At 52.2% G+C, this 13335-nt stretch overlaps 1 protein-coding gene across 2 annotated transcripts in view; it reads right to left on the bottom strand.

Annotated features, from left to right (window-relative positions):
* The window catches only part of LOC311604087 (uncharacterized protein), a 207919-nt gene that overhangs the window by 153118 nt on the left and 41466 nt on the right, over window positions 1-13335 (bottom strand). The window lies entirely within an intron of this gene.

Consider the following 13335-nt stretch of genomic DNA (forward strand, 5'->3'; position numbering starts at 1 on the left):
GAATAGCATGAAATATTTGTACCTTAGTCTTCTTCTTCTTTTTTTTTTTTTTTTTAACTATTACAGGCTGGGCACAAGGGTACACAACTTTGATCCCAGCACTCGGGAGTCAGAGACAGGTAGGTTTATGTGAGTTCAAGGCCAGCCTGGTCTACATAGTTAGTTCCAGAACGGCTAGGACTATATAGAGAGACTCTGTCTCAAAAAAAACAAAACAAAAAAACAAAAGTTATTCTATGACTTGTGCATGCATATGAGTTGGGAAGGAAGCTTGTGCGTATTCTACAGCAGGCATGGAGGCCAGAAGATAATCTGAGGGGCCTCGTGCCCTTCTACCAGTTAGATAAAGTGACTGAACCCAGGCCACCGGACTTAGGGTTCTCTTTGGGGAACCCATTAATTCTTTTATCCATGAGCAGCCAAAATCAAATCTAGCTGCCCCCAAAGTTCCCACCACCCTTCTCCACTGGTGAGGAGGTCCCATAAATAGGATCTGTGCTCCAGAAGGCATGGGAGCTGGCTGCCAGCCTTCCTGGCTGGCATTCTACCGTGTGTGCCAGGATAGGTCAGCCATAATTCTTCCCAGCCCTGTAACATGCGAGGCTCACCATGTTTACATGGCCTTTTCCTCATTTTGAAGTCTCTGACCTCGTGGATTCTAGCTCAAACAGATGCCATCCCTAGCCTTGTTCACTTCCTCTATGGATGCTGAGTTCCTAGGGCCTCCTACACTATGCCAGCCCTGCCCCCAGCCTCCCGAAATTTAGCAACTTGGCTCCGTCAGGATGTGCTCCAAAGTTCAGCACTTGCAGCTCAAGGACTAAATTCAGTAATAACACCACAATTTCACCAAAAAGCATTATAGTGATTATTGAGTTATATCAGGAGCCTGTTTAAGATAACATCTTATTTGTACAATGCAGCTCAAATAGCTGGTTAGTACAGCCCGTGCAATTGTTAGGCTCCTTCTGAGCATTAACATAACCGCCCTGGAAGTGTCTTGATGCTTTTAAACATACGAGCAGCTAAAACCGAAAGCATAAATATATGTCTCTTAAAGGTGGTGGCGTAGGGAGAATAAGAGGGTTTAGGTTTGTGTGTAAACAAGAATTTAGTTGTCTCTGGTATACCACAGCGGGACGGGGAAACCCCTCCAAGTCGGCTCCCGTAAGGAATCTAGAGCTGCTACCTGAGCCCCTGCCCCTCAACACTCTTCCTCCAGGTGCCACGCACCTGCTACACACAGTACCTCAGATGTCCTATTCCTCCCTGTGCTCGAGAGGGTCTAGGGACAGAAAGAGTCTTCTAGGGTCATATGACTAGCAACAGACTTCAGGCCCGTATAGCTCCAAGGTCAAATGTTATCACCAAATGTGGAGGAGGAGATGCCACAGGATCCCAGACAAGCTTCAAGCCGGGAGGCCAATCAGGGTCAGTGCTCTGAGTGCACTCCCTATAGAACAGGCTGGAGCAGGCTCTTGCCAGGGCAACTTACTGTCCTTTCCTCGGCTTTGCTTCCACACTATCCTGACCCGCTCGCTTTCCTGGGGACTGACACAGGGCACTCAGCAGGAGTGGGGCATGGCGGAGCCTCCCAATATCTCTAGTCCTCAACCCACTGTCACCCACCTGTTCTGTAAGCCAAGCCACCCTTCGCTGCTAAAGGCCATCATCGCCTCCTGCCCCTCATCTCTGCCCTAGCAGCTGGCTTTCCATACAGGAAAATGCTTAACCCAAGAGACCTGGGCTGCTCAGAAGGACGTCATGGCCCTTGGGCTTCCTGAGCCCAGAGCCCCACCCAGATGTCAGACTGAAGCATTCGGATCGTACAGGTCACATTAGTGTGAACTATCCCAGTGTCAAGGCTCAACCCTCCTCCCAGGAACAGCTGCTACCTTCTCCTCCCTGGACTTAGGAGACATGCTAACTGGTGACCAGTCTGGTGTGGACACTGACTACCAGGCAAGAATACCATAGCTCTAGAAATTAATCCATGCACCAGCATATCCTGTTTCATCCATGCCTCAAATCTGTATAATTAAAGCACACTGAAATTATACCACCCAAGGCCAGGAAATCACCTCAGGTTCATAAAAGCTTTCCTTTCAGGACCCTGAAAATCCCATGGCTACATCACCCTGACCACCTCAGGACCCTGGCAAGGGGGTCTCCAGTTGGGCCCTATGGTGGCAGTCCTCTCCCCTTGCACACTGAGGACACACCCCTGTGGGCACATATAGAATGAGATGGCACCAAGCCGGCCAACACTGCAGCAACTCTAACCTTAGCTGGATAACATGGGTGTAGGCTGCACTGTACCCTAATGCCTGGGGAAGGTGACGATTGGGTTCCCTGAGCTGGGGAAGATGTCCTTGCTTCAATTCCTTTCCTTCTTTCAGGAGTTGAAGGGTGCCTTTCCCAAAGCTGATCCACTAGTCGCCTACCTCCACTAGTTTAGAGAATGACCTCACGTGGGAAGAGGAGTGAGCCAAGTAGGATATGACTGATGCTCCTCTAAAAAGGGAAAATGCGGGGCTGGGTGGAAAGCTGAGTCAGCAAAGCACTGGCAGGCTTGAGGACATGAGCTCGGCCCTGCAGAACCCACTCTTCAAAGCCAGGTGTGGCGGCACATGCTTGTAAGCCCAGTGACGGCGAACTAGAGATGCTCTCATCACTGGGGCTCGCTAGCCAGCTGGCCTAGCCTACCTGGGGAGAGCCAGACAAATGAGACACCCTAGCTCAAGAAAGCAAGGTGATAGATGGCTTCTAGAAACAGTCAAGACATCTGGCCTCCACGTGTAAATGCATACATGTGCAATGTGTGTACACACACGCACGCACGCACGCGCGCACACACATGCACACACATGCACACACACACATATACACACAGAAGGAGGGAGGGAGGAAAGAAGGGAGGGAGAGAGACAGAGACAGACAGACAGACAGACAGAATGAAGAATGAATAGAGGGAGAAAGAGACATTTAGACTCAGAAATGGACAGACACTTGGAAGATGACGTGAACCCTGAGGAGACGGCGGGAGACGCCATGCAGAGAGTGAACTGGAAGGACACAGTTGCAAGCCAAGAACACTCAGAGCTGCCAGAATGGAAGAAAAAGCCACACCTGGACTTCAGACTTCCGGGATCTAGTGGCACTTGATTTACCGTAGTCCCGGGATACAAATAGGCCCCAGGTACCCTCACTTTCTCTGAGCATCTCTGCCTGGCATCATCCGCCCCAGAACACTTCACAGAAATCTTTGTCTTGGTATCTTCTTCTGAGGAAACCCAAACATAAGACATGTGAAGAAATTCAGAGACCCGGAGTCACGCTTAGGACTGGAACTTATCTGTGGAGCTGTCCTTGTTGTTTCAGGTGAGCGAGCAGACTCAGCGAGTGCCAGGTCTCATCCCAAGCTGAGGACATGGCAGGGTGACTAATTGTGGAAAATAAGAGGGTGAGTCTGGGAGCAGAGCCACAGTCTTCAAGGACGAGGAAGTGGCATTCAGCAGGGGACCCTCCTACTTCACCCCCTGCTCTCCTCAGCCACAGGAGGACCGAACACTGTCTTCTAGAAACGGCCCTGTACCATGAGCCCCGTGCCCTGCAGGGTTTCTTTCTCTAGTGATCTTTCCAATCTCTCCGTCTCTGAGGAAATGAATTCCTAGAAACCTCACTCACTTTAGCTGGTCTCTCATCGAAAGGAAAAGACTTGACATTGAATATGCCAGAAAAGGAAAAGTTCCCAGCAACGCTGGGTCTCCTTCCTGCTCCACCAGAACCCCTGACATCAAGCCAACTTTCCCTTCAGCCAGTAGCTGGAAAACCAGAAAATCCCAAACACGCCACCAATTCGTTCAAAGAACAACCATGAGCCTGAAAGCACCCACAGATGGAGAGCCCTTCCACAAAGCAGTTTCTCTAATCTGGGCCACAGTCCCCTTGCAGGGATGCAATTTGTACATCAATGAGAAAAAAGTCCAAATTGCAACAGCTGAAATACATGGCGTCCAGCAAGCGAAGAGCAACCACCCAGCCTCTTCTGCTCCTTTCCCCTTCTCCTTGCCGTAAGCCTCCAAGTCTGAACCTAAAGGCCAAGCGGGTCTGTGAGCTTCGAGCTGTGCCCTCCACTTGCATTATTTGGCTTTCTCCTTTGTATTGAGAAAAAAGAAAATCTAGGTAAGACTTCACCAAGCATGGGATGCTGGCTCTTGGTTTCTGGGCTTCTGGGGGCCACAGTAGGTTCAGGAGACAATGTGGCCTCTGAGGCTTGCCACCCAGGCAGCAGCATTTGTCGAGGCCACAGGCCCCTCTGCCTCTCACTACTGTCAGAAATGGTGCTGATCACCAAAGACAGCAGGAAGGCCCAGCTTTCTCCCCAAGCAGGTGCAGCCAGAAGAATCATCCAGAGAAATAAATGTCAACAACAAGTTGGGTCACGTGCCTGCCAGTGGCCTTGTCCCACAGAGGGACTGTTTTTATACGTCTGTCTTGGTATAGCCACTGGGAAGCAGTCACAAATGTTGGGGGTGGGGGTGGGGAGTCACCTGAGCAGGCTGGAGTCAAGAAGGTCTCATGAAGAGAGGACTTGGGTAACTCAGAGTGACAGGTGGCCTTTAGCTATGTGTACCCAACCTTTGAGTTTCCCAGAAAGAAAACCAAATGCGACCTGGCACCTATTTGCCTCCTTATCAACCGCTGAGTGAAGCTGCCTAGCACAATACGGCAAACCAGGGTGACACACATTGACTGCTTGTAGTGCGGAGGGTTGAAGCTAAGATGGAGGAGGTTCTGGCTGATCAGCACATGGCAAGAGCATTCTCCCAGGCTTGCAGAGACCCATCTTCTCACTAAGTCCACAGTGCCATGTATGGAGAGGAGCAGAGATGGGGGGGGGGGAGAGAAGAAAAGAGAGTTAGGAGCACTCAACTCTCTTCTTATAGAGTTTGGGATTTGTACCTGCCCCTGGCAACCCCTTTATAACCTCATTGCATTTTAACCACTTTCATTCTCCAAATACAGTCACGCTGGGTGATAGGATTTCAACCTGAGAATCTGGGTAGGGGGATTCTGTACACCTCAGATCTGGCTGGACTGTGACCTTCTAACACAAGCAGAAAACAGCATAGACCTCAAGCCAGAGCTTGAGTGGTTTGTGCTGGGCCCTTACAAAGGCTAGGTGTCCCTGCCCTCTGTCCTTTTGACTTGCTCTCATGTTCCTGGGGACCCAGTCACCAGCTCCAGGTCACACTGAAAACACAGATACAACTGTTTGGTTGATCACGGCAACTTCAGGGGGCAGGAGGATGACCTCCACTTTCTACAGCAGGAAGAGGTGACAGCCATGCCTGGCTGCTAAGTGGCAGGATCAGGATTTGATCTTAATCGATGTCGCTTTCTCATTCCAACAACACCCTTCCAGTGGGAAGTGTGTGATAGACGGAGGCAAGGAAGACAGGACGGGCTTGGCTGGCCAGGAAATCTCAGCTCAGTGAGAGGCTCAGAGCAAGGAGGGAAGAGAAGGGGGGGATGGGCGGAGATGGTTGTGGGGTTTGGGAGGAAAACATCTTGGGGGAACGCACCAGGGGCCGGGGCAGGAGATGGCTGGGCAAAACAGAAGAAGTTGGGGCAGGGTGGATGTGGATGACAGGGCGGTGAGAACTGGCCCCCAGTTTGAGCAGTGACCCACGTAGAGCTGGAGCCCGAAGCAAGGGTCCAGGGTCTTGCTAGAGGAGTCCAGAGAGGCAGACAGGCAGGGCCTTCTGTGTGTCATCATGCTAAGAGGAGTCCCTGAGAGTACTGTGGCTCTAGAGGCATCACTGATAGCGACAGAGAACAGTTTTAAAAGAACCAACCGGAAAGCTTCTGAGAAGATCAGGAGGGAAGGGGCAAGCCCTGGACCAATACAGGGGCAGTGGGCAGGGCAGGCCAGGGATCAAGAAGGGGCTGCGACTCAGATTTGCAGGGATGTGGTCACAGAGAGACCAAAGAACCTCGGGTGTTCCCTCACCACTGGTGTAAGCCCTAGGGGTTTCCCCAGAGCAGGAACAGCAGACGCCAGGCAGACGAGGCCAACGTCAGGCTAAGCAGATGTCTGCTCTAACCCCAGGTCTTAACTGAAAAGCCTTGGGCAACATCTCATCCCCATTTCTACGCCAGAGACAGAGCTGTGAGAAAGCCCCCGAAGAGACATCACACAGAGTGGTGCACACAATGTCTCACACGCAGCAGGCACCAGGGTGACAGACGCCGCTATTTATATCAGACACATGGATGCGTTTCTTCCTTGGGATGTTAACATATTCTTCAGGACCCATCCTGGGAGAATGTCCCCGCCCTGAGCCTGCCTATAACCACTACCAATCCCTCTAACTCTGTTGAGTGTTGGGAGGACCTCTTGGCTTTCAGCAAAAGACTTGGTTCGCAGAGCATTCCCAAGCTTCCCTGGTAGAGTCAGGAGTCCCATCCCTGTCCCCAGCTACTGATTCACTTGGGACCACATCTGTTCATGCCTCCTCTCCAGGACAGAGGTCCTCCAAGCAGGGCAGCATTGCCACTCCTTGCTAGTTGCCTACCCAGGGCTAGCAAGGGGAGCTTGGCAAGTGTGGACTCACTAAGCACAAGCTGCCAAGTTCACCCTGGGGGTGATGACTTCAGTACCAGTTTCAGTTTATTTGTCCAGTAGCCGACCAAAGGTGGATTTTTAAATTGATAAACACACCTGTGTTGAGCACAGTAGGGGAATTTGCCCTACTCCCTGCTACCAGTCCTGGACTGGTGGGCAAAAAGAGTATACTGACTTCTCCCAGGGGTTAGATTCTGCTCATGAGGAAGGCACACTATCTCGCTTGGCCCTTCACCCCAGGAGATAGGTGGCATTTATCCCCATTGTTTGGAAGAACAAACTGGCACCCCGTAAGTCCAGGCTCCAGTGCCTATCTGCCTCGGAGCCCAGGAAAGCAATTGATGTTTATCCTAGGAACTAGAAAGTTTGGTGTGATGAAGGCTTAAAAATAGGTCCTTACATTTTCCCACCCTTAAAACAGGTATTATGAAGCAGGTATATGACTGAAGAAGAAAAAAAGGAATCCAGCACAGAGACTTGGTTCCCAGCAAAATGTCATTTCTCCCCTTCACTCTGACATCAGCAAAGCCCATAGAGGACAAAGACAGACGGACAGACAGATGGACGGATGGACAGACACACACACAGACAGACAGACACAGAGAGAAGGAGAAAGGGAGGCAAAGGATAAGGCAAGACCGGTGCCATGCTGGCTTTTTCTCTGCACAGGCTGCAGCTCCAGTGGATTTGGGGGTGCCATGGTGCCTGCTGTAAAATCAAGGACAAGCTGGAGAGCTGTGTATCCTCCCCTCTAAATATGCTCTGATTAGTGTCATCCCCTGCTTCAGAAGAGGGCTGCCCAGGGGAAGCCGGACTTGTGATGCCTCCATGAGCTGGGCGCTCAGGCCTATCCAGGTCAGAGTCGAGTAAGGCTACTGCCACCGCCTGCGACCTCTGCCTCCTCCTCCTCTTCCTCCTCCTCCTCCTCCTCCTCTCCCTCCTCCTCCTCCTCCTCATTCTTCTCCACTTTCCTGCGGCCCTTACCCTTGTCTCCCTCCTCCTCTCTTACCCCCTCCTCTCTTCTTCCTTCCCTTCCTCCAGGGCACCCCCAGGCCCCCAGGAAGCAGGAGCATCCAGCAAAGCCTTTCTCTGTGAAATGTTATCAGAGGAAACACTTGAGAACAAGTAGCTACACCTGCTGTCACCCTGCTTCCTGGGCCCCCAACCTCCACACAGGTGTCTCCACGGAAAGAAAGGGCTCATTCAGGACTGTGGCTGGTAGGTTTTCAGCCACGTTCTTCAGATATGGCAGAAAGGAAGGAAGGCCAGGAGAAGGGAGCAGAACCCTCCCAGGTGCCTCAGGCTCAGAGCAGGCCACCTAATGTCCTTTATGGTGGCCCTCGGGAAGCTGGGTGCTGTGAAGCCTATGCGATGACGTATGCCCTGGGTCACTAAGACTAGGACTGCCTCCCAGGGCTTTGTGAGGACAATGTGAGCTGTTGCCCTGAGCCACAGACATAGTGTACGGCTCTGCAGAGAGGGAGAAAGCTCATGAGCCCACTAAGCCCCGTGAGTTGACTTAACCTAGTGAGATTCTACTGCCGCGGCCCCTCCCCCTCATCACCCCGACCCACACACAGCATTCCAGACGACCCTGATCCAGCAGGCTTCTTCATGTCTCTCTCCCTGGGACATCAGCCGAACACCTGTCCGCCCACACGCAGGCACTGCACCTGGCCACCTGGCCTGCAGAAAGCCTCTGGGGCCTTTTCCCACGGATTCTGACCAACTTCTGCCTCCACATCACCCGGCCTCGTCACGCTTGGGCATCATCCCTTAATGGTCATTTTCCCCCACAGAGACTTCAAGCTCTCTCAGGTCCACAGCCTGGTTATTCATGCTTGTTAGCATCAGCTGATTCTTACACCTAATTAAAAACCCAACACAAAGGGGTTACTCGATAAAAGCTCACTGTGCAAACACCGGTAGATATAGTCCTTCCCAGTGCTGCAAATAGGTGCCGAGGCCAGGCGGGCAAGCTGTCTTGCAGATGTTCAGAGCCTGTGAAGCAGCAGGCTGCAATCCCAAGTTCACTTGAGTTCTGACCCCCTCACTACCTTCTTCCAGGTAGTGGACAATAGCTGCTCAAGTGTGCAATGGACCACGAAGCGAACAAACGGGGCTCTGGAATGGGCTACAATAAAAGGACACACTGGGTGCTGTGGTGTGTTTACCCCTGTGTCCCTTCATATGGGCTCATATGGGACACATGACCAGGAGGCAGGCTGGTAAGCACAAATGAGACCACTGTCAAAGACGTGGAGGAAGCGGGGTGTTCAGAGCGCACCAAGCAGGGTGTGGTCATGGGCTTCTAAGCTGCCAGTGTCTGTTCCCAGCACATGTAGCTAAACAGGTTGTCACCCTGCCCTACAACTCACCTTTACAGACAAGACTTGCCTCCAAGGAAATGAGAGCTCATAAGGAGACATGTGGGATTGGTGGCCAGTGGTGTGGCCCTAGACAAGACTCTGAAGTCCTTGGGGCAGGGTGGCAAGTCCTTATGACCCCACGAAGATATACATGAAGCCATTTGAACATAGTACAAAGGGTTCTCCTACCTTGGAGGAGTGGCGGGGGTGGCAATGACCCTGTCTCCACAGTGTAGCCCCTTGCCCTGGGGTCAGTCAGACCACATCAGTGGCATGCTGGAGCATGCCCCCTTTGTACTGCTAATGGCCAGTGTGAGCAGATCTGTCACACAAGGCCCCCCAAGAGGAGCTTCAATCAGCACGGAACAGTATTCACAGCACAAAAAGGGGAAATGCTGACAAGCGTAGCTTTTTGTTTGGGGGCAGAGGTGGTATCTGTAGTTAACCATTTACCACATTCCGCTGCAGCCATGGGTAACCAGGCAGAATCATCCCATCCTCCACCTGCCCCGCCCCACCCTCGCCTCTTCTCAGTACCAGGAAGTCCTATGAGGGACCTGGAGAGCCAGGTACACAAGTCCTAGTGATGACTGCAGGGCTGGAGCACTGCAGCCTGTTGCATCTGGGGTCTCTAAGCAGCACTACTAACCTTAGCACACCTATTGATCTCTGTGTGTGCGTGTGTGTGTGTGTGTGTGTGTGTGTGTGTGTGTGTGTGTGTGTGTGCTAGAAGCTGATGGCAGATGTCTTCTTCCATTGCTCTCCACATTTTTTGAGCAAACATCTGTCACCAAACCCATAGCTCACTAGAGTGATTAGCCAGCATGCCCTAGTGCAAAAAAGATGCTCCACAAATGCTCACTGAGCAAACGCCCTTAGCTGCACTCCCTCCCGCTGCTACAGACAGAGTGCCAAGGCTGGGAGGGGCCAGGGCCTGTGAGAGCTTATAAGTGGGAGGCAGGCGCTAGAGGCCAGATGGTATTTCAGTGAAGTTCCAGGTTCACTGTGAGTTCTGCCCCGCTTGGTGCCAGGTGACAATGGTCACACCTGGGCTAGTCGAGGCAGCAGAAGGTCTGGGCCTCAGTGCCCCATCCTAATAGACAGCTATGTGGGAGCTTTGGGCTAGGACCGTGACACGCACCGGACACAGCTGTTTGGGCAGCACTCCCCACTTATACTTTGCTCACCAAACTTCCCCATGTTTTCCTTCCTCCTAGCTCCCTTTGATCCTTATGAACTCTCAGAGAAATTGCCCAGTGAAGGGTGCTTGAGGCCTGGCGAATCCAGGAACAAAGAACTACTCCTCCAGAGAAGTGCCTCTGAGACCGTCCCAGCTACATCCGAAGTATGAGAAGTTGGCCCGTAGCTGGAAAGCCGCCTCTGGCTTATTACGCTTATTACACGTCCTTATCCCACCGTTGGGCAACTGGGGATTCCCAAAGCCACTTATCTGAGGGCTATAGAGCCGAGGCTAAAAGCTTCCAGTGTCAGCTCTGAAACTGGAAAATATGGTCACTCTCCATCACAGGCCCCAAAGGACAGTGTGTCCCCTAGTCAAACTTCTCTTGAAGAGCTACTATGCCACAAATCCACTTTAGCCATCAGCCACCTGATGCCCTGTGTGCTGGGTTCCCACTTGCATGCCTCCTCATTCGGATAGAAGAGTTGAAATGCGTTTTCCAAGCTTCCTTTCAGAAAAGGTTTTTGGATAATAATCAGCCTTCATAAAATAAATGTCTATATCAGGTGCTGGTTGGGTGGATACTCTCTGTCTAGAATGCCTCCCAGCACCGGCCACTGCGCGACAGTACCCATCCTCCAGGCCTGGATGGTAGTGCAGATACCAGCTTGCTAGAGATGAGGATTCAATTCAGTGCTGACTTGGTCCTCCAGCCCTGCCCTAGGCAGAGCCTGAGGGGATGGGGGTGGGCGTGGTTAGGCAGTTCTCCCACTGATCAGACTTACATCCTTCTAGGTACAGCAGTTCCCAAGACCCTGGCCTGCTGCCTGCTTATTCAGTGCCTCCCTTGACTTTGTAAATAAAGTCCCTACAGTGAAGACCTTACTGACTACTACACCTGGGGTGGTTTTCTTTTTCTTCCACAGTGAGCGCTGGCTGCTGCATCTACTCTAAGGTCCTCAGATCTAGACAATTTGCTACATGAATAACTTTTGAGTCTTTATTCAGATTCCTTTCTAGACTCTACAACCAGAACTTACCCATAGCAAGGGGTGCTGGGGCTCTCTCCTGCATTGTGCTTCAGTGAGCACAGGAGCTGGGCTGTGCTGGGGGAGCTAGGCTGTGCTGGGGGAGCTAGGCTGAGCTGGGGGAGCTGGGCTGTGCTGGGGGAGCTAGGCTGAGCTGGGGGAGCTAGGCTGTGCTGGGGGAGCTAGGCTGAGCTGGGGGGAGCTAGGCTGTGCTGGGGGGAGCTAGGCTGTGCTGGGGGAGCTAGGCTGAGCTGGGGGAGCTAGGCTATGCTGGGGGAGCTAGGCTGAGCTGGGGGGAGCTAGGCTGAGCTGGGGGAGCTAGGCTATGCTGGGGGGAGCTAGGCTGTGCTGGGGGAGCTAGGCTGAGCTGGGGGAGCTAGGCTATGCTGGGGGGAGCTAGGCTGTGCTGGGGGGAACTAGGCTGTGCTGGGGGGAACTAGGCTGTGCTGGGGGAACTAGGCTGTGCTGGGGAAGCTAGGCTGAGCTGGGGGAGCTAGGCTGAGCTGGAGGAGCTAGGCTATGCTGGGATTCACACTGTTGCAGTTTGATCTTCCATTGAAAAAAAGTATTAGGGGCCTACATATTAAAATATACCCCAGCTTTGGTTGATGAAAGGCTGGCAGCCCACTCTCCTACCAAATCATGTGACATAAGTTCAAGGCTAGAGACTTCTGTCCCTGATCAATATAACAAGTCCCTGAGTCTGTCCAGTGACATTTCCCTCCTCAGGGTCATTGCAGGGCACTTGCTGACTCAGGAAAGAAACAGTGCTGACCAGGACAAGAAAAGAGTGTCTTTGGACACTTGCTCTTCACGATTGCAGGGGTACGCACGCCTCCTTACCCTGCCCTACCATATGTAGTGAGATCACCCTGGGAGTTAGGGGCGAGGAGAGACACAATGACACGTCTCTCTGCTCTTCTGATTTCATCCCAGTCATCTGACTCAGGGGCTAATTTCAGATCATCTTCCCATTTCTGCCTCACGCTGTGTCGTCAGGGACACATGTCTGGTCAGCTGGCAGAATTAGAAGCGTATGTCAGTATGTCAGTCTCAATAGCAGAACACGTGGGGTTTTCCTGGAGACTTCATTTCAACACCACTTTCTAGATGAGGCAGCATGAAAGTGGCAAAGGTTTAAGAGATGCCTCCCTCTCCCACCACTGGACTCCCGGGCTTTCTGATCCGCCCTCCTCTCCCCAGGATGGCCTCCACAAGCCATGCCCACATGCTCAGCCCTGCCCTAGGCTCTAGGGCATACCTAGAGAGCAAGGAAAAGGCCCCCCTCAACTCCAGTGCCAGCCCAGAATTGTCCCAGTTCACACACCTACAAGCTCTGCCACAAGACCCTGCTAAGCAGCCTTGCTCCCTGTGCCTAGGATCCTGCGACTCCCCTAGACACCGTCCCCTGAGCCCACTCTCTTACCCTGGATGTCACACATCTCTTACTTTGCCATGCTGAAGTCTGTCTGTCTGTCTGTCAGTCTGTCTGTCTGTCTGTCTGTCTGTCTTTAACTGAACCAACTTTTCTTTTTCATTGAAAGAATCAGCAACAAAGGCATCCGCCCACAAAGGTTATATGATAAAAATACAAGCCACTGTCCCTTCTCAGAGCCCCACACCCTATGCAACTGCTACCCAGAGGCCCCAAGTCCCCTTCCCAGCAAGTCCTCTATATGCACAAGCTAAGGACTGGCTAGCTGAGCCACACTTCACGAGCTCTCTCCCCTGGCTGTGATGGTTGGAATTCTATGTTCTTGCTCTCCTGCCACCGTGGAATCTATCTTGTCAAAGAGACATGACTTAGACTATGTCAGGGAGGCCAGAGGTCAGGTGGCATCTGGCAAACTTTGATTTCCTTGTGGGAGGAGGGGAGAGAAGGGAGAGAGGGGAAGAGGGACGGGGAGGAGAGAAGGAAGAGGGCCATAGAGGGGGGATGGAGAGACTGGCCAGGCCTGCCACTTTGCTTATAGTTGGGTGTGATTGTGTGATTTGGGGTTACAGCAGCCGTTTTGGGACAGTTAAGGGAGACTAAAGTGAGGAGAGAAAACTAACAAACATGTTTTATGGTCATATGGCAGAAGAAACTCCTCAGTCTTTGAAGAGCTCATAAAATAGTAAAACTAT

Source organism: Acomys minous, assembly GCF_964271855.1.
Source record: "Acomys minous genome assembly, chromosome: 8".
In the NCBI taxonomy this organism is placed as follows: domain Eukaryota; kingdom Metazoa; phylum Chordata; class Mammalia; order Rodentia; family Muridae; genus Acomys; species Acomys minous.